The 25,537-nt window shown below is 39.2% G+C and overlaps 1 protein-coding gene across 5 annotated transcripts in view; it reads right to left on the bottom strand.

The window, feature by feature from the left end:
- LOC139609422 (neural cell adhesion molecule 2-like) overlaps positions 1 to 23,199 on the bottom strand; it is a 370,355-nt gene extending 347,156 nt beyond the window's left edge. For 2 of the 5 annotated variants that reach the window (XM_071463959.1, XM_071463963.1), the window contains exons 1-5: positions 23,015 to 23,198; positions 20,787 to 20,883; positions 20,222 to 20,291; positions 16,064 to 16,184; positions 10,093 to 10,196 (exon numbers count right to left, since the gene is read on the bottom strand). The gene's annotated coding sequence lies outside the window, so the exon portion shown is untranslated. Of the gene's footprint in view, positions 1 to 10,092; positions 10,197 to 16,063; positions 16,185 to 20,221; positions 20,292 to 20,726; positions 20,884 to 23,014 lie in introns of all 5 variants that reach the window. The other 3 variants (XM_071463965.1, XM_071463960.1, XM_071463964.1) reach the window with 3 other exon arrangements.
- Between the last annotated feature and the right edge of the window lie 2,338 nt (positions 23,200 to 25,537).

The following is a 25,537-nucleotide window of genomic DNA, read 5'->3' as shown; positions in this document are numbered from 1 at the left end:
ATGATCCGATGACAATATCACCTGAGACAACATATATATACAATTCAACCAATATAAACATTTCAAATCAAAGATCCTTAAATGTCAAAAAGAGAGCAGATCTCTACAAAGGGATTTAATTTAATTAAAAATGTAAAATACAACCAAGCCATTGCACCAGTCCGACAGTAATTTTACTTTGTTGCCTCTATCTAATTGATAATTTGCTGGTTATACTTTGTTTCTTCCAGGCATGATTGACAACGGAACTAATTTAGGCGGTATCAAGTAGCCTGCTGGATAAGACACATACCACATGTCCACAGCTCGCTGCATAGCTGTGCACCTGCAGCTCGGAAACACAGAAGCCTTAAATACTGCACTGAAACCCAGCGTTATTTATTAATTTATTTTTTGTGATTTTTTTATTATAGTGATAGTCTACTGTTTTATTTTATAAGTATTTGTATGGCTTAGCAGGAGTGACGGAATGTGTTTAGCTTTGTCTGCATTTTTATTTTTTGGTTCCACTTCCGTGTTCACACCGATAACTGAGTTAAACAAACCTGTCACAGCATCAGACTACATTAATAATTTAGTTGTTTAGATTGATATGTTGGGCTGCCTTTTTTCACCTATGAAACATCAGCTAAAATCAAGCACATCCTGTCTCTAAAAGATGCAGAAAAACTAGTCCCTGCATTTGTTACTACTAAGCTGGATTATTGTAGTTCCTTATTATCAGGCTGCCTGAACAGACCTCTACAGACGCTGATCCAGAACACTGCTGCACACATACTGACAAAAACTAGGAAAAGGGATCATATTTCTCCTGTGTTAGCTTCTCTGTATTGGCTTCCAGTAAAATCCAGAACAGAATTTAAAATCCTCCTCCTCTCCTACAAAGCCCTTAATGGTAAGGCTCCATCATGTCTTAAAGAGCTCATAGTGCCCTATTACCTCACTAGAACACTGTGCTCCCAGAATGGAGGCTTACATGTGATTCTCTCCAAACAGAAGAGGAGGCAAAGCCTTCGGCTATCAGCCTCCTCTCCAGTGGAACCATCTTCCAGTCTGGCTCCAGGAGACAGACACCCTCTCCAGGTTTAAGAGTAGCCTTAAAAACTTTCTTCTTTGATAAGGCTTATGGTTAAGGCCAGCTCAGGCTTGCCTTCAAACTCCCTAGCTATGCTGCTATAGGCATAGACTGCCATGGGACCCATGATGCACCGAGCTCCTCCCTGCTCCTTTCCCTTCTGAACACATTCATATCCCATTAATCTATTCATATCCCATTCTGACATGTTTGCTGGAGAATCTCCTGTACCACTGAGAGCCATAATTTAATGTTACAGTAACACCTGTACTTCCTACTTTGACAAGTTGAAATCCCTGCTGTGAAAAACCTATGGAATGAAAAAGGATCTATGATTGCAGGCCACCCACTGCTACAATCATCATCATTATTATTACCATTACTATTAGTAGTAGTATTATTATACCCAGAGCCTGGTTCTGCTCCAGGTTTTTCCCTGTTGAAAGGGAGTTTTTTTCTTGCCACTGTCACCAAGTGCTTTTTCAAATAACAGTGTAAGGAATATGGTAAAGAAACTATTAAAATATATGAAAAGTGCCCTGAGAAAACTGTTATGATTTGACACTATATAAATGAAACTGACACAAAACAGCAAAGTAAAGGTCATTGGCTACCTGAAAAGAGCATGATTCATACCTATATTGTGAGTGTATGATACCATATGGCGCTGGGGATCAAGGTCAGAATTTCTTTTTGTGATTGAGTGATGACAACAAAATGAAAGGTTGAACTCTCCCGCATCCAATACCACACCTACATGCTCTCCTGCCGAGAATCTCTGACCGATTTTGGCAACTCAAGTCACTAAAGACCCCAGGGACAGCCAACACTGCTGCATTCAATGTCACTCAAAAACACAGTCACTCACAAGTGACAAAATAAAATAAAACACGTTTCAAAACAAAATAGATGTTTAAAGTGTGTTAGTCATTATGTCACTCAGAGCATAAACAACACTGCTGTTTCATGCTTTTTTCATTAGACCTTTGACAGTGGGTTTGCACTAGGTAATAGCTCCCCTGCTACAGTAGTTCAATTTTCAACCTTATTTTCAAGTTTGTATTCATAAGAGGGATGGTACACTACATGTCTTCTCTGTATCACTGTATCCAGCTGTGATGGACTAGTTTACCACCACTATCCACAAACATCAAAATACTGCATGGCTGGGGAGGGTGAGTCTGGTTGAGATTAGTTTGTTTGGCCCCTGGGGAGCCCAAGAGGTGCACACTACAGTCCAATCAGCTATCGGAGCAGTGAAGGGCATTTCGGACATCAGCAACCACAGGCTGAGGGTTGTTGTCATTTTGACCAGGTTAACAGCACAATTAATCAGAGGGTTAGCAAAATATTTTCTGCTTTTAGCTTCTCGAATGAAAGACTGCTCATTTTTTCTGTTTTATATAATTGAAACGCACCATTAGCATCTGACTTCCAAGGTTTTAGCTAGGAATACTTTCTGACTACCATTGAATCTTTCTGACAGAGGAAAACAAAACATATAATCATCACAAAATCAAATAATTGAATTCACTTTCCAGACCACTCATTAAGAATCTATAATCATATAATTACTGATGACCATTATCCAAGGTAAACCAACTTTTTAAAGATAGGTTTGGCAGTAGCCGCTTGCCACACCACTGCTGGATTTGAGAACTACTGCTTTACTGACTAATATTAGCTGAGCAAAGCCTAATCACTGTGATATCTGCTGCTGCTGCTGCTGCTGCATTCTGACATGTTTGCTGGAGAATCTCCTGCTACACTGAGAGCCATCCTTAATGTTACAGTAACACCTGTGTATTTCCTACTATGACAAGTTGAAGTGAAAACCTATTGAATGAAAAAGTAGTACATATTGCATAGACGTGCAACATTACACCTGTCAGGTGTATGAAACCACAATTTACTGCTCACTTACACCACTGACTGTCTGTTATACAGGAAGTGAATGAGTTAATTTAGACACAGCTTATATATAAACTTTATATATGAAAGGCTTAAAGTTTGTTCTGTGACTGCTGTCTGTTTTACAATCAATAATTCTTTGTAAATGAAATCTCCACTGTTTGCAAACATGGATTGTAACAGCTCACAGATGTAGTTGTGCTGCCATCGACAAACATGAAACATTTTTTTCTAACATGACATAGAAGCAGCTTAAAGTTTGACCTCAAGGTTTGTTAGGCTCTTTTATTGGCAATACTGTAGATGTGAAAGTCGAGAAGTTGAGATGTTAAAGTGTGTTTGACACTAAGTGCGTCTCCATCACCCACACAATCTATTGCTCCCATAAATATAGATATGTAATAGAAAACCAAGGTTTGGGTTTGGGTTCAAGCAGCTGCCTGATGGTCAAGAGTCAGGCTAGAGACTGCTTCATCTCACATCCAGACAACAGGACCAAAGAGCTATGGTATTTTCCTCCTCAGCTGAGGAGTTTGCCACACAGCTGTAGCATGAAGAGCCTGAGTGTTATTTAACTTAATCTAAATATTAAAGGTCTCTTAGTTGTACCATTTTTCGACCTTGAAGTCTTGCAATAAGTTCAAGTTGAAACAGTGTTAAACTCTGATTTAAATGTTAAGATAATAAATTTGATTAGACTTAAAGTAATAGGTCTAAGTTTTGGCTTTTGTCCATATACATTACCACCAATGAGATAGTGGGACAATCAAGGCAGTAAATCAAAAAACAGTTCTGAAATTCACCACAGTACTATATGTAAATTTTGAAATGGAACATTCTGTAACTGGACTCTTAAAACTTTCACCTGCTGATTTTGCAAAAAGCTTTTGCCACACAAGTGGACAAATGCCTACATGCAATTTACAGACTAATATGGTCAAACAGCAGAATACAAGCAGTGATTCATTGATGAAGGCCACATATTTCCATTTATTACACAGCAGCACTCAAGGCTCATCATTCTAAGACCTAGATCGTCTGGCCTTAGCACCAAACCTTGTCAACTTCTTGAAATGCCCCTGGGTTTTCATAGACCACAAAATATTAAATTTATGCATTTTCAGTGGAGTTGATTTATTTTGCTGTTAAATCATTTTACATGCCGATGTGTGCACCAGTTCAAATAGGAATATCTCCGAGTGTGTTAAGGACTTTTCACTCTATCCACTGTGGTGCTGCAAAAATGTGAAAACTGTACAAATCCTCAATTATAAAGGCGCTCTTAAGAATTTCTGTGGCTCAGGCAGGGCAAAGCCTCTGCAGAAATAGGCTCTTTTGCACCCAAACCTTCTGCATTAGTCGCCAGAGGGGACTTTTGTGAAGTGACAGTGGAGAGGATGGCCTAGGTCATGAGCTATTATTGTATTTTTCTGTGAAATTGCTACATCAATGAGGGCAGGTAGGTTGGGAGTGTAGAGGCTTATTAAATGTGTTCCAGCATTTCTGATATTCAGAAGTTTTTTTTTTCTTGCTTCCTCTGACCGCAATGGTGATGAAAAACAGATGGTTCTCATTTGATTATGTAGCAGGAGAGTTGGAGGACAGAGGACAGAAGTGCACAATTGGAGCATTGATTTCTACTGTGTGAAACCCGTATTAGTCTCGTCAGTCTAAGTTTCTTGTAAGTGGTGAGAAAATACATAATATAAGTCAGTAAGTTCAGAGGGAAGGACTCAGACATTGCTAGTTTTGAGCTCTTCATGGAATTTGTTAACGATAAGAAAAAAAAACAGGTGTCAACAGCAAAAACAGCTGATGTAATTTCTGCAACATGCAAAACACCACAGAACACAAGTAACTACCTGAACTAATCATCACCACTGGACCTGTCGGCTCTCTAAAATCACCACATTCTGTCATGTTGCTGGAAAATCTTCAGCAACACCGAGGGCCTGTAAAATTGTTGTTTATTATGTGAACAGTCCTTTATTTCTACACCAGTGAAACTACCTTTAGCGAAGGCTTTTACTTTCTGATTTTTGTCTTCTTTTGAGGAAAAAAATTCATCCTTGAGTAAGGTCTATGACCATTCACTGGATGTTTTATGAAGAGAGGGGCATCCATTGTTCCCTTGGGGAATTACCACGGCATTTACAGTTCTTAAGATTTCATGTTTTCTTTTGAAATTCCCTTGGGGACATCCTTATCCTCAGACCACTGACTGATTGATCCAATTTTCTGATTAATACCACTCGCCCCAAATCATTCCAGGACACACACACACACACACACACACACACACACACACACACACACACACACACACACACACACACACTCCAGTGCATGGCGAACTTAATAGGATACACTTCCATGAGAAACGGCTCTGAATGAGACACTGGGGCACAAGTCTTGAATTGTTTCGTTGCCAGCAGCATCCGTGGTCTCACTGGTAAAGAATGTCTGAGTAGATCAAGGGTGCTGGAGTCCTTCGGCAATGTCTATTATCCTGGTTTCATCAGGTCAAAATCCTGTTCTCAAGATCAAAACAATCTTTGAAGTCTGAGATGGTCTTTTGATGTTACTAAGAAATCTGGATGACCGAAGGTTAACCACTCAGGTCTTAAAAGGAGTGGTTAAGAGAAAAAAAACTTTTTTGCAATAGTCTGGGGACAAAGTACGTCACTTTTTGCAGCCTTTCGTTTCATGGAAACGTGTCAAGATGCTGTCATTCCTCATAAAAAAAATAAAAACTACTTAATAAAAAAGACAGCTGAAAAAAAAAAAAAGACAGCTGAAGGTTGCTGCTTGAGAATGTTTCTCAGTAAATCGCTTAAGAAAAAGTAAAAGAATAAGTTACTTTTCATTAGGAAATGAAAAGATGCAAAAAACAAATTAAAATCAAAGCCATGCTTCAAACTGGCAAAGCATCCAATATGACAAATATTACTCCTGAACTGTTCCAAATTTAACTTTGATCCACTTGAGCAAAATTCAAAGTTCAGTTCCTTCTTCAATATTGTTTTCATTTTTCAACACATGAACTGAGATTTTCTTTCAGTGGGAATAAGTAATCATCAAAATCTCGACCAGAGACAGACGGAAAGGAGAAGTTAATACTGGCCTTTCTGACACACAGAGCAAAAAGTGAGTCATCTAATTTGAAAGTGAATCTAACTTTTGAATCAAACCTTTCAGTGTCACCGCCCCACGTGAACTTTATCCCCCTGCTCTTGCTTTCCTAAACTACTTGTTAAACCTTAAACTGCTGCACATCTCTCTTCCTGAGACAGGGCTATACTGATGAAGAAACCATGATATAAAATTGACCATTCAGGTTTAATCAGTGGCATTTCATGGATGCTCCAGGTAGAAAATACACTTCATACTTGCTTAGTTGCACAAGAAAGCTTTGATTTTAAGGAGACTTTAAATTGGGAGTGCATTTATGTTGGTGATATCTTGTCTCTGCAGCACCTATGAGTAATGAAAGGCTATTGATATCAGCGCCACTCAGCCTGGCATTGTATTTACATGCTGCAACCTCATGTGACCCTTCCAAATAAATCCGCTATCTGCAGAAGCTGGCTGTAAATCGAGGATTTTACAGAACAGACAGCCACATTTTTTTTTTATGACTTTTCTGAAATACAGAGCAGGGTGAGGGCACACAAGAGTATAAGACAGAAATGATCCAGCACACTCAACTTCCTGCACCCTTTCAACTCATCTGTCCTCTCCACTACTGTCTTATGCAACATGGCTCAAAGCTTAAAAGTCTAGACTCAAAAGACAAGGTTGTAATGCCAATGTATTTGCTTGGTCAAGGAGATCAGGCTAAAAATAACAAAATCATACATGGTTGGAAGAACTGATGTGTTTGGCTCAAGTAAAGTTGTCTGGGGTTGCTGGAATTCAAACTTTTACAAATCCAATAACGAGCAGGAGAAATCTGATAGCATTAGCCTAAACTCTGATAGCATCCAGCCCCAGCTTCTACACAGTAAGGTATTACTACACAGTGGATGTGCCGGTCGTTAAATGGAGCTGTTTTGTTACCTCACAAAGTAATGTCATTATAAATGATGTGAGTTGCTATTTTAGCTTATAACTTAGAATGCTTGCATGTGTTTGTCTTGAAAATATAATACTTCCTCTGCATACATTTAACACTTTTGTGCACCTACTCATTTCCAGAGGTTCTCACCCTATTCTCTGGATTTTATTTCGCTTTCATTAAAAGCACGTAATTATATACTTAGCAGCTGGACATTCACAGAGGCCACCAAGCCATAAGTGTGTATCTGCATCAAATCAGACTTTTGTAAACCTCATGGGCCCATATAAAAGTTATACATCACTGATAAACAAAATGAATTGCCCTCTCTCCTTCCTGGAGTTAATTGCCTTCGTGTGTTTCATTCTTCATCTTGTGTGTAGTGTTTGTTTCTAAATTATTTATTCATATAGCAAATTATTTTAAGCCCCCACCCCCCGTCCCTTTCTTTTGCTCTCAAGCTCCCTCGATTTTCCCTGCCAGCTGATTCCAGAGGTCTGAGGTGAGCAGCAGATATTTTCTGTCATGAATAAACCATTTCATGCCTCTCTCTCAACACCACTATTAAGCAATTTACTGTTTGAATCAGCACAGTGACCGTGTCCTTGCACCCACCACCACAAGATGTGTGTTTAAGAGTCAACCAGTGGCCAAGTTGAGACAGGCACTCACCCCTCAGGGTTGGCAGTCAGATTATGTTAAAAATCTGAAACTTTAAATGGCATCAATAGTTGTTATTCATGATGCTGCTATTTATTTTTTCTGCACTTATTTGAGTCCACAGGGTTCTTCCTCATTCCTCTACTGTTCTACAACCAGCTGTATAAAGATGAAGGATGCCTATATTTTATTTAAAATTTCTCTGGTGCTGTCCTCTCCACATACCAAATGAATGTAAAACCGCTCTTTGCATTCTTGCTGTGTGTAAGCAATGCATACATTAGTCTGTACAAAAATAGAAAACTTACACAATTTACACCATGACCTGGACATAGTTTCACTCTAATTGGCTTATGCACATTATTTCTGTCAGATGGCTGTCAGGTATGAAAACGACAGATTGTTGTGTTTAAAAATAAATGTACAAACGAGATGTGATTGTTAAAGTGCTGGCATAATTGCTAAAATAAATGGGTGTGCTTTTATAATTCCCAGTTTCAAGATCAAGCTGAGTTTTGGCAGGCTTCAGAATATTGAATAAAAAGCTTTTGAACACCTTTTACATGATATTAGAAGTGGTTTTAAATTTTTCAAACAGAGTTTGAAAATGTTTAACTACCTATTGTTGAACAGGCCTGCAACAAACTTTTCAAGGCAAGGATTTTTACATTCAATGGTGTCAGTGTCAGTCTGTGACTGGCATTCTGAGGCTTTAAATGCTACAAAACCACCAAACAATCAAAGTAGAAATAACAAAAACAGCAAGAAAAAGGCCATATACTTCTATCTATCTCTATTTACTCCTCAGGCTTTTCTTTCTCAATGACTGAATATCTGTTTTGTGTTAGTTTTTTTTCCAGCAAAGCTCAGCTTACACTTGGTTTGTCAGGCGGCAAACTTTTCCTATTGGCTGCAAAAGATTTTATCTGTATTCCTCAAGTCCTGCTGGAATAGTCATAGAGGTATATACTGTGCATCTGTGGAGATCATAAAAACAATGGGGGAAAGTGGGAAAAATAAAACTGAAATTTCTAAATGATCAAACCCCACAGATGAGAGGTAAATCAAGAAACTGTTTATGAAGCCTGGAGAAGCACGAGACACATGACTGCAATTTATAAACTAACTGTTAGTGACAGGACACTACAGCTCATTGAGTCTACAACATATGACACATCTTCCTGTAAAGACCTTTACACTCACATTCCTGCTGACGTCTGCTTACAGCTGCAGCTACTGACAGAATCCATCTCCACCCTCCACCTGCATCAGTTGTGCTGTGTTTGAATGAACCCTGGAGGGCATGTTAATTCCCACTGGTGGATTATCATAATGCTCCCTGAGTGTTAGTTAACATGTTGCTGTGGATTTCGTGCTGTTACGCTGAATTCCCACAGCAGGGAGCATCCCCAAGAGCTGAATCATACCAACATACCAAACTGTAGGTGCATCAGCTTTGAGACATGACTAAAGCTGAGCGTGTGTCAGAAAACACTGGTTATTGTGAACAAGGCTGGAGCAATGTCTTGTGTTTCTGTCAGTTAATGCTTGTTGTCAAACAGAACAACAAAGAAAATGCACAGAGGACAGAGCATACAGCCTAAGCCGCTGAAATGAAGCAATGTTGTCAAACACTGCATTCATCCATGAGCTGTGTGCAGCTCCATTTTATATGAGTGACTTTCTCCTCTCAGATTAATTTGAATAATCTTTGGAGGTTTAAAGGAGGAAAAATATCAAGTATTTCACAGGAAAAAAAAAAATCTGAAAAATGTATGTAATTTAGTGTAGCTGAAATGTGAATTATGGTTTTTCTTCTTGCCCATTTGAAATTTCAGGGGCTCTCCACCGATGTTACACTTAACGTTCAGGTTACTTGTCATGGAGAGTATTTCTCAGTGTGGCTTTGAAGGGAGTTATCTAAAGTCTGAGAAAATAACCCTGATGATGGCACAGGGATTGGCTTGGAGACTATAAATTTGTGACAGAAAGCCTTTGTTAATAGCTGGAATGCCCCTTTAGAAAGACAAATGCTCACTATGCAGTTTAGTAAGCCCAGCCTATCCAACACTGTTGGTAATACTTAAATATGTTAGCTTGTTGTTTGCCCTGCTTTTCAACCACTAATATCAACATGTTTTTGGAACCTTGAACCTTGAAATCAGGTGACTGCACCTTCAACCCAATAAAAAAAAAACAATAAAAGTAAAACAACCTAGACTAAATAGAGAAAATGTCCAACAATCACATGTGACATTTGCGTCATGTGTTTACCTCACTATCTCTTACACGCACATGCATATATATATAATCACAGTACTTAAACACCCCACCGCCCCCCTGCATGTGTCAGGGTGATTAATGGTTGCTCATTGCAACTCACACTCACCTGCATTCAGCTGTTTGATTGATGGGCCTGTATGCTTGACAGATGGACCGATGTGCCGTGGCAGAGCACCCAGGCAGAGAGCGACACCTTGGTCCTGCCTCGTTCTACGTAGTAAGGACAGAGGAAGGAAATTATGAGACAGAGAGAGAGAGAGAGATAAAGAGAGAGAGAGACAGTGGATTTGCCATTTTTAAAGTGCAAATGGCTCATATTTTGTTTTGTCTGTTGTGCACTGGTCAAAAAAGCAATTGGTTGACATTCTGGGAAAATATCACTGAGAAAACATGAAATGAAAGTGGCAGGTGACCAGGTTTATGTGGCCTCTGAGGGCATGTTTTTACTATGAAGCATTTTGATAGAAAAGCATTGCCTCGGGGCTTCCTGGTGGCTCAGTTGGATACACTGCATGCTACACAAGTGCAACAGCCTATGTTTTTAAGTAAGCAGATGAAATGTGATGAAGTCTTAGTTTGAAAACCAAACAGATCTTCAGTGTAACAGGCAGGCAGGCTAAGAAACCACACCAACAAATCTAACAAAGAGCAGGTAGCATGCTGCACTCTGAGACAGAAATTGAGTTTAAAAGAGGTAGAAGTAGGAATAAAGAGAGCTACAAAACAGGGCTAAATCTGTGTCCACAATCTAGACATACTAACCAGGGCTGGAGACGAACAAGTCAAAAAAATCTCCTTTTCTAACCACTTTTTCTTGACATCGATAGAAAACATAATGAGGTAAAGGAAAGCTGTGAGGGAGAATTCATAAGGACTTAGGAAAAGGCAACCACGGTGTGGAGAGAATCCGACTGCACTTAATCTAGGATGTTTTTTAAAAAGCAACTCTATTCATAACCAAGGACAATAAATCTTTCTTAACCACAAAAACAAAACAATCAAGATTGAAATGTTCAAATAATAGAAGCAGAGTTTGAGCAATTAAAATAATAAGTCAGTGGAAATAAAGAACTGAATACGGGGCCAGAATAAATTATATTCCAACATAAGTAACGACATTTGGAGCTCAGCCAATCACACACGGATTTCCATAAGTTTTGGATCGTGTCACAAGCATAAAAAAGGTGCTTTGTTGTTTCTACATTTATGTGGGTCTGATGTAGTGAAACAACAAAGGCGTATCATTATAAATGTTGCTGCAGCAGGGAATTATGGGACAGCATTTTCTCCTTTTCTTTCGTAAAAGAAGGTCCAGTATTTCCTATGCTAAAGGAGAGGAGGCATTGAAGCTCCTTTCCTTATTTAGAGAATTCGGCCAGCGGCTACCACTTAGATACTTCCGGGACATTTCGACTGCAGCCCAGGATACTGAGGAGAGCTGCTTGCTGATGAAGAACAGGTGAGTGAGCAGGTTTGAAGGTCACCTGACAGGCTGAGGCCCACTAGTGAACAGGAGAGGATAACTTCTCCTCCCACTTCCATACATCACTGGTTAATTGCAGCGTCATCCGACAGTCACAGCTCAATTCTCATCCTTCAGTGCAGACACAGTACTGCATCATTGCTTGTTGGTACGAATCAGTAAAGTGCATTGATTTCTTATACAATGTACTAAGTGGAAAAGCAGCAGCTTTGCTAGAACAGTTAGTATACAGCACATACTGTATAAAAGTCATACGTAGTGAAATTTGGGCAGTCAGTTCAGTTTCAATTTATCTTTATTTCACTACAGGAAACAAAAACAAAAACTCATGCAGACTAATGAGAAGAATAAGAGCTGGAGGCACAAGAGATTAGAGGAGGGCAGTTTAAATAAGTAACAGCACTAAAAGCACTTTTTTGAGATGGAAATATTATACAGTCACTTTATTAAACTATTATCTGGTCCCAGTCTGTGGTGTTTTTTTATGTAAATATATTAAGCAGGAAACACACAAGCCTGCAGAATGCATACAAAAACTCAACTGGGAATCACTGACATCTAGAGGGCACGATAATCTGGGGTTATCATGAAAATGTCATAGAGCAGGTCACAGGGACATTTTTTTCATTAATTTATAACCACATTTTATTTAATTTTGACTTTGTTTTTCTATTTCTTATTTTCTGTTGTGATGTTTGTCTGTAACCCGTTGATGATGCCTATTACAGCCGTGAAAAACAGACTTTTTAACTTAAGTGAGGCTTCTATAGTTAAATAAAAATCAATATCAACTACAGACTAAATCCCATCTCCACTGTGCTATTAAAAATGCAATCCACACCAACTCTCTTTAATTAAGAAAGTATCTAAATCAGCTTTTGCAAAAGAAAGGTACTGTGCTTTATCTTAAGTTTTACAATTTACATCTGTTTCAATTTTTCGCATTAATAAGTTTTAAAAAGTGGAATATTGTGAAAATGCTGCAAAGAGCTTCCTGAGAGGCATGAACTCATATGGTGCATTAGCACCTTTGTCTTTATTTCCATTCAATATCACATCTATTTTTAAAACAAGTCTTCTTTAGTTGTTAGTGACACCTTTGCTCTACTATCCATCCATACTACTAAAGCTCGCTGTGCTGCATTTGAGCAACAAAGAAGAAGAAGCAGAGAGGGACTCTCTGTTCTGGGCGGGTGTTGCTGAAGTGAAAGCGGTGGTTTCTGTAGGAGCAGCAGACAGAGCCATAAATCATATGTCTACTAATGGCAGTTCCAAATGAGCCCTCTCATCAGACAAGACAAGTGCCTTGCTTTGTGTGCTACTTCAGGCTCCACTACAACATCTGTGCACTCTCAAGCTACTGTGCATGTGATATGTCTCGCCGTTGTATTCATTAGGAATTGTCTACTGAGCCCTAACAGTTCAATTTAGTGTAATTTAGAGCGTATCTGAAAAGCAGGCTGTGCAATCACAAGCAGAGTATTCTTCCTTCCCTGGTGTTAGTTATTCTTCCTGCTAAAGATGTCACATTTTCAACCAAAATACAAAAACTCTGTTTTTCTTTGTGATGACAACTCATCATACAGTGCTGCCCTGGCTACTTCAAGATATGAGAGGGGTTTTATTTCAGAAAAGATCATGAGCAAAGATATTTTTACATGATATATTCCAAAATATATAATATAATCTTTAAACTCACATACAGAGAATACATGTGTTTAAACCCACTTAGCACTTAACATAAGCAAGCTTTCTTAGGAGCTATGAAAAATATTGATGTTTTAAGACACTAACAGAGAGAACATCTACCCTTCAATGCTGCAGGACTGTAAAACAGTAAAATTTAAAGTGACCAGTCAAAGTGGGGGTGAGGGCTTTCAAGTGCACTTGTGCCAAGATGAGGATAATCCAGTGGATGATGCGACACCCTACTCCATGAGACCATAAATTAAAAGTCATAGTCTGCAGCCTGAAAGACCATGACATAGTTTGATGTCTAACCCCAGAAGGGGTCAGTGTTTCTTTTTGAGTGCCAAAACCATTGAATGTTGGACTTTTGTTCCATTTGGCAAGCGTATAATGGAGTTTAAGAGGGGTATGCTGGTGCTGTACAGAGATAGGGGCTGAATGGAGGAGAATGTAATTACTATACCTGTCTATGCAACAATGGCTAACCACCTTTGTCACCCCTCACTCCACTTGAAGAAGCCAGACAGCAAGTGCTGTTGAATTGTGGGAGCACAAAAGCCGCCCTTGCTACGACTCCCAAATCAGTGTCTCACACTCGTACTCAGACAAGGGAAGAGGGATATGTCACAGTCCTCTCTGAAAAGTAATTGTGTGCATCTGGATGTGAATGTTTGCTTTGCTCTATCAGAACTGGTAATGTGTGTTTCTTTATTTATCAAACTACTTTGTTGCATAAAAAATTCTAATTTTAAAGATGAAACAAAACCACGAAAGGAAGCAGCATTGTAGCAGACATAAACATTGCAGACATGCAAACATAAAAATAACTGGGTGATAAAAATCCCAACTACTTAAAGAGAGGGAGAAATAAATGAAATGTCTAGTAGAGGCATTTTCTGGTCTCAAATTTGGCAGTTGAATCTTAATGGTACAGTCTCATACCCTGCACACCCCTCTGTTTGCATCCAGGCCATCACTTCCTCTAATATAAAATAAACCAAGCTCTGTTTTATCTGATCTATCAGCACAGTCTCCACCTTGTGTCTAGTGAGGCAGCAGCAGAGAATAAGGTGCTCCGCTCAGGGCCATAGCTACTCATTGCGATACCCTATTGTCATTATATAGCATCAGAAATGCCAATATTAATCTTCAAAATATAAAGTTGCATCATTTACAACCCTAACCACCATCTGTTGTCTGTTCTTTGAGAAGGGCGAACTGCTCATTGGGTGTCGCAGCCTCCCACGACCTCCAAACAGTTTGTTTGAAGTACTGTCATACCTCCTCTGGGTTATCATGTGGCATCCCAATTACAGAGGAAATACACTATCAGTGCAAGATGATGTCACTCTATGATTAGCTGAAATGATAAGAAGGAGGAGAAGAGGGAAGTGGAGAATATGGCTGATGATGGTGATTATAAGCATGGTGGGAATGGCGATGAATGATGTAATATCATGAATAAAATGACACAAAATATCATAAAATTACATAAGATCATACTCTGGGAGTAAGTCTGCTATTTTCAGTTTGTTTTTTTGTAAAGCACTGTGATCAAACCTTAAAAGCTCTATATATACTGAAGTCTAGGATCAAAGCACTGGAACTTATACGGAAGAAGAAAATTAAACAGTCATCTTTGAAAGCTTTTGCGCTGCTTCAGTCAGTGTGGGAACAGATGCTGTGGTTTGGCAGGTAAAAACCACTTGTAAACAACAGACCGCTGGGATTCAAAGTCCAGGGACCTTGGTGTTTTACGAGACTGTCAACAATCACAGACTATTGGAAGGGTACCTGCTGGCAAATGTAGTCGGGCACTTGGGGGTCTTTAAGTCCTTATGGTCATATTGTATCTATTTTATGTATTCAGCTTAAAATATTAATGTATTCAGGGGGGACTCGTGTATAATAAAGAGACATAGGGGTAGTTAAAAGAATCAAATATGTGACATTTCAATGAGCTCTTACATTGATCCTCATTCTGACTGCAGCTCTTCACCGTAAAATCCATTTTATTGCTGCTTTGACTCATTACAGGATTGATTTCTTAATGCAGCAGGTGAATATGTTTCCACACAGGGCAGAGGATGATACAGCACTCTGTTCCCTGTGTAATTTATTCAAATACACTTTTGACAAACCTGATCTAGGTGAATTAACTTGTACTTTAGAATTTAATTTAGCCATTCTCTACAACTGCTGCTCTCACTCTCACTGATCCCACTGGTAATAAATCCACTGCTCTGTACCTTCCCAGCACCACACAGCAGAAGGACAAAGTTAGGAACTAGCTGGTCAACATAATGGAGCGTACATACTGTATTTTTCTCAGGAGTGTGTGCAGACGAAAACAGATGTGAAAACAAAAATTGAAATAAATGAACTTTTGATGTGCACAGCAAGAGCAATGCTATGAATTTCTTCCTTGAGAGATTATCTGAAAATATGTGCAATTGTCACAGAATTTAAATCACATCATGTCTCCTCTCGAGAACAGCAGAGTGTAGCTGTTCAGAACAATTATAAATGCTTTTGATTTCCAATGTGGTCAGACAACATGGTGTTTTCTAGTATCATCATTGTACTACAATTTTCTTCATTTTTTTAAGTACTGTATACATAATTCTATCTGTATATTTAAAAATAACAACTGTTCTCTCTAGATTGTAGCATATATACTTGCTCACTTACTATAGAATAGAGGTTTTAAGAAAATAAACAAAGCATAGTATGCAAAAGGAGCAACTTCTTGCTTTGCTTGTGTGAGGGCTGAGCGGAGATTAACATTGGCAGCATATTAGCACCTACAGACTGGATGTTATCACAGACACCTGTCTGTGATAACATCCATAGATGCCTAAAGAGTCATTTTAAAGTCACAAAATACAGAAGATGTACTGCTTACCGCTCTCTTTGTCAGTTTCTGGAGCCAGAGAATGCAAATTCAGGATCCCGATTGGAGTCTGGGTGAAGATGACGTAGGAGGAGCCAGGAACGACCACCACACCTGATCTTAGCTGATTTACCTGACGATGAAACAAACATATGTAACCAACAGTAACCATTTTCAAGATTTTATGTCTCTTTAGTACAAATCTGCACTGGGGCTGGTTACGAGTAGTAGTTTCAGTATTGTTACCAAAATAATACTTTTTTCAACGCATTACTGTGAGAAGTATTCGATAACCCACCATTCATGTAGCAAATACATCAGAGTCAATCTGATCAATTTGATCAGACATCCAATGCCACATTGCAGTACTTGACATATTACCCTTTTGATACTGTGCACAGACACATTTCAGTCAGTAACAACAATGTTTTGATGGATGACACTCAACTTTAATGGAAATAAAATATTCAGACCCAAACTTCTCATGCCAAAAAACTGCTGACTTTATATTTGTAGTGATTCCTGCAGCAGCTGGTTATTCAATGTTTTGCTCAAGGACACTTCAGCAGTATGGACACTTTCCAAACCCTGAGTCTGATTCTCTGTTTGAAGAGACACGAGTCTGTTTACCCACTGGGGCACACTGCAACTCCATAGTGTTTTGCCATTCTTGCAACTTGAGAAGTGTCACGCAAGAACAGATTTCCTTTCATACTCTGGCCTTCCTCACTTTTAGGTGACAGCTGCTGAGTTGGCACATGTGCATCATGCTCTTAAGCACAATCTTAGCTACGACAGCAGCGCTGACGGTGCACAGACACAGAGGATGCTCTGTAGATCTTTGTGACTCTTTGTGATTGGCAAAAAGATATCATGCGGAAGGACCAAAGCAAAAGTAATTTTCAGGAGCTGGGGGGAATATATTGAGGTCAAGTGAACTTCATTTTTTCCCCACATTCACTTTACATGAAGTCTGGTCTCTAACACATTCATTATGTCTGAACAGCGGCCCCATAATGGCTCATGGCACAGTCCTGAATACTGATTTCCTGAGCTTTCATGATGTATTCGAGCAATAGTTGTGTATAATGTGTGACATGCATGGAGTGGTCTTAGTAAGGGTTGAAAGCCCTCATTCCATTTTTTTAAGTAAAATGTGAGCTAAATTGACAAAATCACCAATGTCACATGTAACTGGGATAAAACAGACCAGACCATCTGATCTGAGGGGTTGAAAATCAAAACAAACATGTTTAAAATGCACACCAGTAGAGATTTCCAAAAAGTCACAGAGGGACACAACCTCCCAGCTTTCAAAAAGAAAACTAAAATTCAATAATTGCTCATATTCTGAGCAGTGGGAGCTAATTTTACGTAAGTATTCAGCTATCCTTGATGATCCCTGAAGAGCACTCAGACCACACCCAAACACACTCACAGAGTGACAGAACGAGGGCAAAAGGTAAAATGTGTTTGGATGCATGATTTTACGGGCCCCGCTTTAATGTCTGTCTGCAACTCTGGCAAAGGCGTCTCACTCTCTGGGTTTATTGACCGGGTCCTTTCTGCCTCAGCTGCAGTGACCATCAGATCAGCCATCCTTTGCTTCACAGTTTATGAACTTCAAAGCCGTGCGGCCAGCAGTGAGCATATGATGGAGTACAGGGACGTTGAGGAGAGATAGCAAAAGAGCCAAGGCTCTGCTCCTAGCTGTTTAATTTCAAATAAAAGGTATGTGTGGGCTGACAGGTTGTAAATAAATCAGAGCAGGAGTTTACTAAGTCACAAGGCCATGTGACGCTTTCTAAGTATTAAGTAGAAGTTTCAGATCAATACATAAACTGTGTACTACTTCCCGACTGTGTGAAAGCCAATACTGGATGCTACTGCACTTTGGCTGCTGACTTTTGAGAATGAGTGAAGAATTGAGTGATATTTTTCAGTGGTCAAAAATAAGAATCAGTTCCTGTTACTTGGAAAATTAGATGAAATGCCAGTTTTCTGAGTCTTTCCAAGCTAGAAATACACTTTGTGCATAGACTTTTACCTATCCAGATTAAAGGAACAGTTGGACATTTTGGGAAATGCATGTATGCTTGAAGTATTCCCCTTAAAATCAGTTACTGAGCCTTTCTCTTTCATTTGTCCCTGGCAGCACCCATGTCTGGCATTGGCATAGATTTGATATTTCCTGGCTGCTTGTTCTACCGCATGTTCTGCTATGATGATTTAATAAATAAATTAATAATACTTTTCATTTATTATTTCCAAAGATTAAATTTTTATGTCCGTGTTAAAGCAGCAACAAAACAAACTTTTCAACTCGTCCAATTTCTTACAATTAGTCTAAAATGTTTTAATAAAACATGACATGATGCATGGCAGATACTGAAAATCCCATCACCTCTAAACCTAATAAAACTGGCAACCCAGGGGACAGAGACTGGAGGAAGGTTTGATAAATATGACTAATACACACTTCCAGCATGCAGAGTCCAAAGATCTGAATGTGTAATTTTCTCCATTATTTTAGTTTGAATGAATTTACTTTGTCTTAAGATCTGCTCATTTCAGCCAGACAATTGAAAGTGAGGCCTGTTGCACATGCCTGCATGAAGCCTGTAACAGCTGGTGTCTGCATGATGAATTTAATGAGTTTGGTCTTTGTGGAGAAAGATGACCTTCTAAAATGACATCACCAGATAAAAAGAGTTTGTCTCTGCTCAAACAAAATGACAGCAAATGTCGTCCCTCAGGTCCAGTGGCTGATGATAGGTTTGATGTGCAACTCTCCGATTTCAACTGGGTCTGATTTAAGGTGATATTTTCCACACATCTACTGTATGCAGGCCCACACAAACACCTAGATACACAATCGGAGTGCACACAGACACAACTACCCAAGCGTACAGATTGGCTTGCATAAAAAAGTAAATAAAGATTGCAAAGCAGTTTCTATTGTTAGCAATTCACTCCCTGCTCTGAAAAAGCAGAAAATCTACATATCTACATCACACATTAAATGAAGTGATGCAAAGGAGCAAAAGGTCCTTTCGTGTCCCTCTTCACAATGCTGGTGTTTGCAGTACTCATCAACATTATGATCTAATCTGCACAGCCTGGTTGCACTCTGATACACTGACTGACTGACTGCATGCATCATTGTGTTTGCCATTAGACTTTAAAAAGGCTAAGAGAGTTTGACACTATAGTACATTATTTTATTGACTTACAGGTTAGATTAAAAAAAATATTCATGGCTAGCACTATCCTGAGCAGCTCTGATTTTACATTTTTCCTCATTATACTTCTAACATTATTAACTAGCTCTAAATTACAATACAAGAACAATGGTGTTTCTTTATTTCCTCCATGGATTATCAGCTGGTCAAGACTTCTTACCTGGGACATGTAACATTAGCCTGAAGCATCAAAAAGTCAGCTGAAGACAGTGTTTTCAACTAACTCATGGAGCTAATGATCGTCTAATTATGTAGCTACTTAGCTGATATTATTTCAGCCTGCAAAATCGACAGTGGCTGATTAGAAAGAACAAGACTGCTTTTGTGTGCTACTGTCTGAAATCAAAGACCCTTTTGTTATGAAATTACAATGAATAATTATTGATAAATCTGTCTCCATTATCAATGTAAACTGCATATATGCTTTGCAAAACAAGGAGAAACTTAACTGGCATAGCAACAGAAACTAAAGGCTTAATGAACAGCTAATTAGAGGGCACTTTAGGGATAATATTTAGGATATTAGTTTGGAGACACAAGTCACTGCCAGAATCTTTGGGGTAAAAACCTTTTTAGATGACTTACAGCTCTCTGGCAAACAAATCTAAACTGATGGACTCACTGAGCTGGAAAAGGGTGTTAGCACAGAGATAGTCTGATTAAAGACTCTTCTGCCAAATCCTAACATCCTAACAACTGCCAAATGATATCTATGAACATTATCCTGTCAAGATTTCCTTCCTTATTCCTGCAGCATCTGTTATGCACTTAGTTTATATGACTACTGGTCATGTAAAATGCATGGAAAAAATGGACTGTCAGACTCCTGGATCAGTAGGACCTTTGATGGGATGAGCTTTCTCCCCACGCAGCACCACATTCGTACACTTCCTGAGGACAACAAAACCCAACACCACCCCAGTCTTACCGCAGACTTGCCGCTTCTTCTCAGACGATGATTTCAGCCTGGTGTGACCCCTCTCCTCTCCCACTCTTTTCTGCAACACAAGTGGCCAATTACATTTTAGCGTAACTCTAAGAAAAAAGAAAAAATGTTTTCCTTTTCACAGATTTTAGTCCGCCCACACCATGCACTCACAAATTACTTTTGATTTGCTCATTTCACATCTGTCCCAGCAATATAGCTTACAATTGGATTGTTCAGCCAAAATGGCTTTGTGGATTGTCGACTGGAACAGGTCCCAAAATATCACAAAGAGGAACACAGGTACATATTGATCGAGATGAGTACAGCCTTCTGGTTGGAAGGCCTGTCTCACTGTAAGCACAGAAGTAACAATCCGAGATCTTAAGGCAGAGACTCACTGCTTATCAAGACTCAGGAAGCTTTCTGTACTTCAGAAATATTTATGATCTTTCCATTTGTGTACCTTTATGGACTGCCATTGATTTTAATGGAGTGTGTTATTTACATGGAGTTGTGTGCATCCATATTTTTTGGTTGAATTCTGCAGTGTTCTCCTGTTCCTTACTCCTTTTATCTCCTCCGCAAGGATTATCCAACCAGGATCTGAATAACACACTGCGCTTCGGGAAACGGTCTGAAGTTGGTGGTGAACTTGCTGATGCCTAGTGTCAGGGGAAAGACAGAGGAGATGTGAGTTTCCAAAAATTGCAAGTATGCTTCAGTAAAATGGCTTCATCACCTGCTGTGATGATAGCAGGTCCGACAAGGGTAAGAATCTCAAGGGACCTCAAGGCGAGAGTCGCCTGACAGATGGGGGTTGTCAAAATAAAGTTGTATCTGTTATCTAATAAAATTGTATCTTTTATGTAGAAACAAAAAAAAAAAAAGAAAGATTGTGAATTTTGCTAATTGTTTTATGAATCATTAAAAATGTTGGAATGGATATACATTTCAGAAGGAATTGGTTATTTAATAAAAAGTTTGTATTTTGTTACTGAAATGACATTACAGCTCAGTGCTTTATCACAACTTTAATGAGGTTCATCATCACATTATGATGTTTCTTCACTCAGGCATTATGAAGTTACTTGGCCTCATTAAATAACATCTGTATAAGTATTCATGAAGAATATAATGACATGTTTTAGAGAGAATGTGGCAGTTTAAGTTTGTGCAGTAATATATTCTAATCACGCTGATCAGGTACTGTTGTTATTGTTGTTGTCATCTTTTGGCTGCTCCTGTGAGGGGTTGCCACAACAGATCACCATCTGTGAAGTTGATCTGGCAAAGATTTTATGCCAAATGTCCTTCCTGATGCAACCTGGGTTCGGGGGGAGCTGGGGATCAGCAGCTGACCTGCTTTACCACCTGAGCCACAGCCCTCCTATGCTGATCAGGTACTGCTTTAGCAAAACAAAATCGAAGTGAAAGAGCTCTTAAAACGCCGGTATTATACTTTACTGATTATTAATGTAGTGTTATAAGTTTCTTCACTGATGACCTTCTACCAGTAAAAGCTCAAGATAGCAAGGCTAAGGAAAATTATGCCTTTGGGCTGTTTATGTCCGTCTCCCTCCCACAAGACTCAAACCCAACAAAAGTGGCAAGATTTGACAAAGCTGAGCATTTTGTTTTTTGCCACATTTTTTTCTTTCTGCTACCCCACCACATCTTTTCTTCTTTACAACCTTGTTTCTGCTGCTGTAAATAAATCCAATTTTCAAGACCTTGAAGTGACTCATTGCGTCTGTGAACTTGGGAAGCCTAAAGATGAAAAGCGCGTCTGATGCATCGTGTTAGATGTCCTTTCCTTCAGCTGATACTTAGGTGCTGTAATTGCTACACTTGTGGCTTAAATAATATTTGCAGTGCAAACGCAAACATGGAGGGTCATAAGTTAAAAAAAAGTAACGAGATGATTACTACCACACCACCTGAACATGATCTGTATTGATACTGTTGAGTGGCAGATGAAAAGAGTCAGCATCACTCTACATAAACCAACTCTATCAAACATACAGCTCCCCTTTGGAAAAACTCACTCTCCCCCCTCTGTCTGATTTTCCCCTTAGGGAGCAATCACTCCTTGGTACTTTCAATACCTTTCTAGACAGTTGTTTTCATCTGCCTATCAACATCAGACCTGCACTTTTCTTGGTTACATTTATTTCTGATTTGCCTTGCTTTGATTTGCCCATAATTCTCTGTCTTCTGCTCTCAGCGACAGAGGGTCGCCGACCCCCTAACATGCATTCATCATGCAAAATAATGATTTCCTGTTTCAGCTTGAATTTACTGTCCAATGGGAGTATGCTGAAAATGTGACTCTGTACTGAATATATTTTGTTTTGTTTCCTTTTTGCTTCCTTCTTGCCAGATTTGGATTCCCAGCAGTGGAGACCATGTCAGTGCAATTTAAACTGCTCTAATCAATACAGCAGCCTATCATTACATTAACTATGGATGTGTCATAAAGTGTAAAGTAAAAAGTGGTGTTTTAGCAGTTTAGCTCATTCTTATTGGTTTTATGGCCCACAACTTCACTGTTTTGGTTCAGTCTCACTGGTTTCCTTCACCCTCATTTCCAGAAGCAACTTTCCAGCTGTTTATTGGAGAAAAAAAAAATAAACTCTGACAAACCCACTGTATGCTCGCTACCAGCAACAAACAGCTGACAAAGTTAGCCGCTATCATATTGCAGTTAATTATGCTAATTAGTGTCAGGTGTGGCAAGCAGACTCAGTTACCTGCCAATTACTGCTAAATAAATAATACTACAATTTCACTCACCTCAAAAAAACAGGAGCATGGGCTTCCTCGCCTTCTGTTGGTCACAACAAAACATATAATTTGTCCAATATTTGCATAAAAAATTGTCCAAACAGCACCAGAGCCTCATTAACGGTTGAGAGGTCAGGTAAAGTGACTGCAATTAGATGACGTAGTCACGCACAGGTCGCGTACTTTGACGACACCCACTGGTCACTTAAAGCGGCCACGCATCCAATTACGCACAACTTTAAACCTTAATTGAATTTAAATGGGGGAGTTACATAAAAGGGAAATTTGCTATAGAGAGCAAAACTGTTTTTTGTACCAGGCTGTTAGGATTGACCTTTTTTTTTTTTTTTTTTAATACAGACATGTTTTTGGAGTTTTTTGCACTTGAGAAGTTTACTCCATACATGCCATTTACTGCAGCTACAGGGTTGTCAAGAACTTTATCTCCACTAACTCATGACTACTTCATGTGCTCTAGTCTCCCTGTCTGCTCTCATGCATGCATCAAGGGTTCACACCTACCATTGTCTTTGTTTTCAAGTCCTCTCTCATCCTTACTGTCACTCTCTCCTGTCTGCTCTTTGGCAAAGCAGAAATGCTGCTGCCTCGCTGAGCCCACAGAGGACTGACATTAGAGTGTTTTAGGTACCTGACAGCTCCCTAATGATTTCTTTTGGCTTTCCGATCCTCAACTGTCTGCTAGTAAGTAATTATGGCTCGACACAGCACAGATCAGTCAGTGGGAAGAGAATTGTGTGTGTGTGTGTAGCTGTGTGTCAAAATCCCACTTCAGATTAATCTCAGTCGTGTGCATGCTTGCACATTAAATGGCAAGTTGGACAACAATGAAAATAAACACCAACCACAGTGGGAGAAGTCAAAAGAAAATATCTGTGTTTGAATTTTGGTCAGACACAGATACATATTTGTGATTTTTATTATTAAGAAGAGACATTCAATAGAAAATAAATAAAAATGAAAATAATCTATTTAGTATTGTACTGTCAAGTTTGGCCTAACGATATCTCCTGACCTAGAATATCAGTGGTTCAACAGTGCTGACATATGAACACATGAAATACACAAAAGCCTTTGTTTGACCATCCTGTAAAACAAATATGCCCACATAATTTGACTATCCTGTCATAATATTTATTCACCTCTATTATATGTCCTCGAACCTTGACCTGTGAGCTACCCTGAACCCTCCTCTCCAATCAGCAGCTCTGTTGGGCGCATAAACCAATGCTTTATTTCCACTGGGCTGAGTCCAGTGCTTACTGATCCACCCACAGCTGTGCTTTAATTAAACCTGAGTGGCACCGACGACCTGTTGAGCCCTCTATGTTTACTGCAGAGATACGGCACAGTGAACATTTCCAGCCACATTCAGATTACAATTATTAATATTAGACTATGTGAGACATATGAGAAAATATATTAGAAAAGGGGTTTTAATGTACATATTGATGGTTTATGTTGTTGACAGTGGTTTATTTCATGGGGATCACCACCTTGAGATTATAGTTAGCTCACTTTTTCATTTCCACCTTCATAATGGTTCAAATCTCACATTTGTCCTCCCACAGCAGGAGATGTTTTATACTGCAAGATGAAGCAAATACTTAATAATCTTATGTATAAAAGTATATTGAAACAGTGCCCTGGTCGTCTAAGGTGACGTTAAGGCGCCAACCATCACAGTGGCCTTGGTTGCAATACATCAGAGAACCATTGTGCATGTTGTTTCACATCTCTTTCCACCTTTTATTCCCCATTACTCCTGTTCAGGTACACAGTGCCTCAAAAATGCCTTTAATAAATGTATTAAAAGCATATAGAAATGCCACAGAAAGAGTTTTAACCTTCCCATAGCTGCTAAGCTTTTAGATCCCTCTTCAGTCTTGGATCCACCCAAACTCCTCCTGCCTCACAAAGCCAACTGAAATCTCATTCACTCAATTTCATCTGTGGGATTTTCGTCTGAGAAACATCTCCAGACAATCAGTTGGACGTTAACCAGACCAGCTGACTGACAAGGAGAGGGGGTGGCTTTGAAGATGAGCTACTTTAATGTGTTTATGTTGAGCTAAGAAAAGCACGACTTTGCATTGGCATGACTGTATTTCTGACCTCAAATATTGTCAGAAACTGAAAATGTTTTGCTCATATTTATCTTATGAAACTAAAAATTGCACTGGAGGATGCTCCACAGCTCTGCTGCTGGTTAATGAGGTACATCACATAAAACATAAAACACTACACTGAAGATGTGCAGAAAGCAATTACCTATCCTATCATGACCAATGATATTTTCTACACATCTGCCTCTGCTCTGCAGCCATCCAAGACCCCTAAAAGCTGCTCTTAACCAACATAAAAGTCAATATGAAGCTGTTAAATAGATTTTATTGAGTCTACCAGTAGGAGTCAAAGTGAGGGATTTTTACTTAATACTCAAATTTTCACTTTGAGCACTTTAATGGATACAGGCCCTGAAGGAAAACCTAGTGCCAGTCCACTGCACGCCAT

This window comes from Trachinotus anak, unplaced genomic scaffold, assembly GCF_046630095.1.
Source record: "Trachinotus anak isolate AG129_WGS33_773 ecotype Australia unplaced genomic scaffold, CSIRO_AGI_Tana_v1 ptg000026l, whole genome shotgun sequence".
Classification (NCBI taxonomy): Eukaryota; Metazoa; Chordata; class Actinopteri; order Carangiformes; family Carangidae; genus Trachinotus; species Trachinotus anak.
The sequence above is the reverse complement of the archived record's forward strand: the minus strand, read 5'-3'. Positions and strand labels throughout refer to the sequence as shown.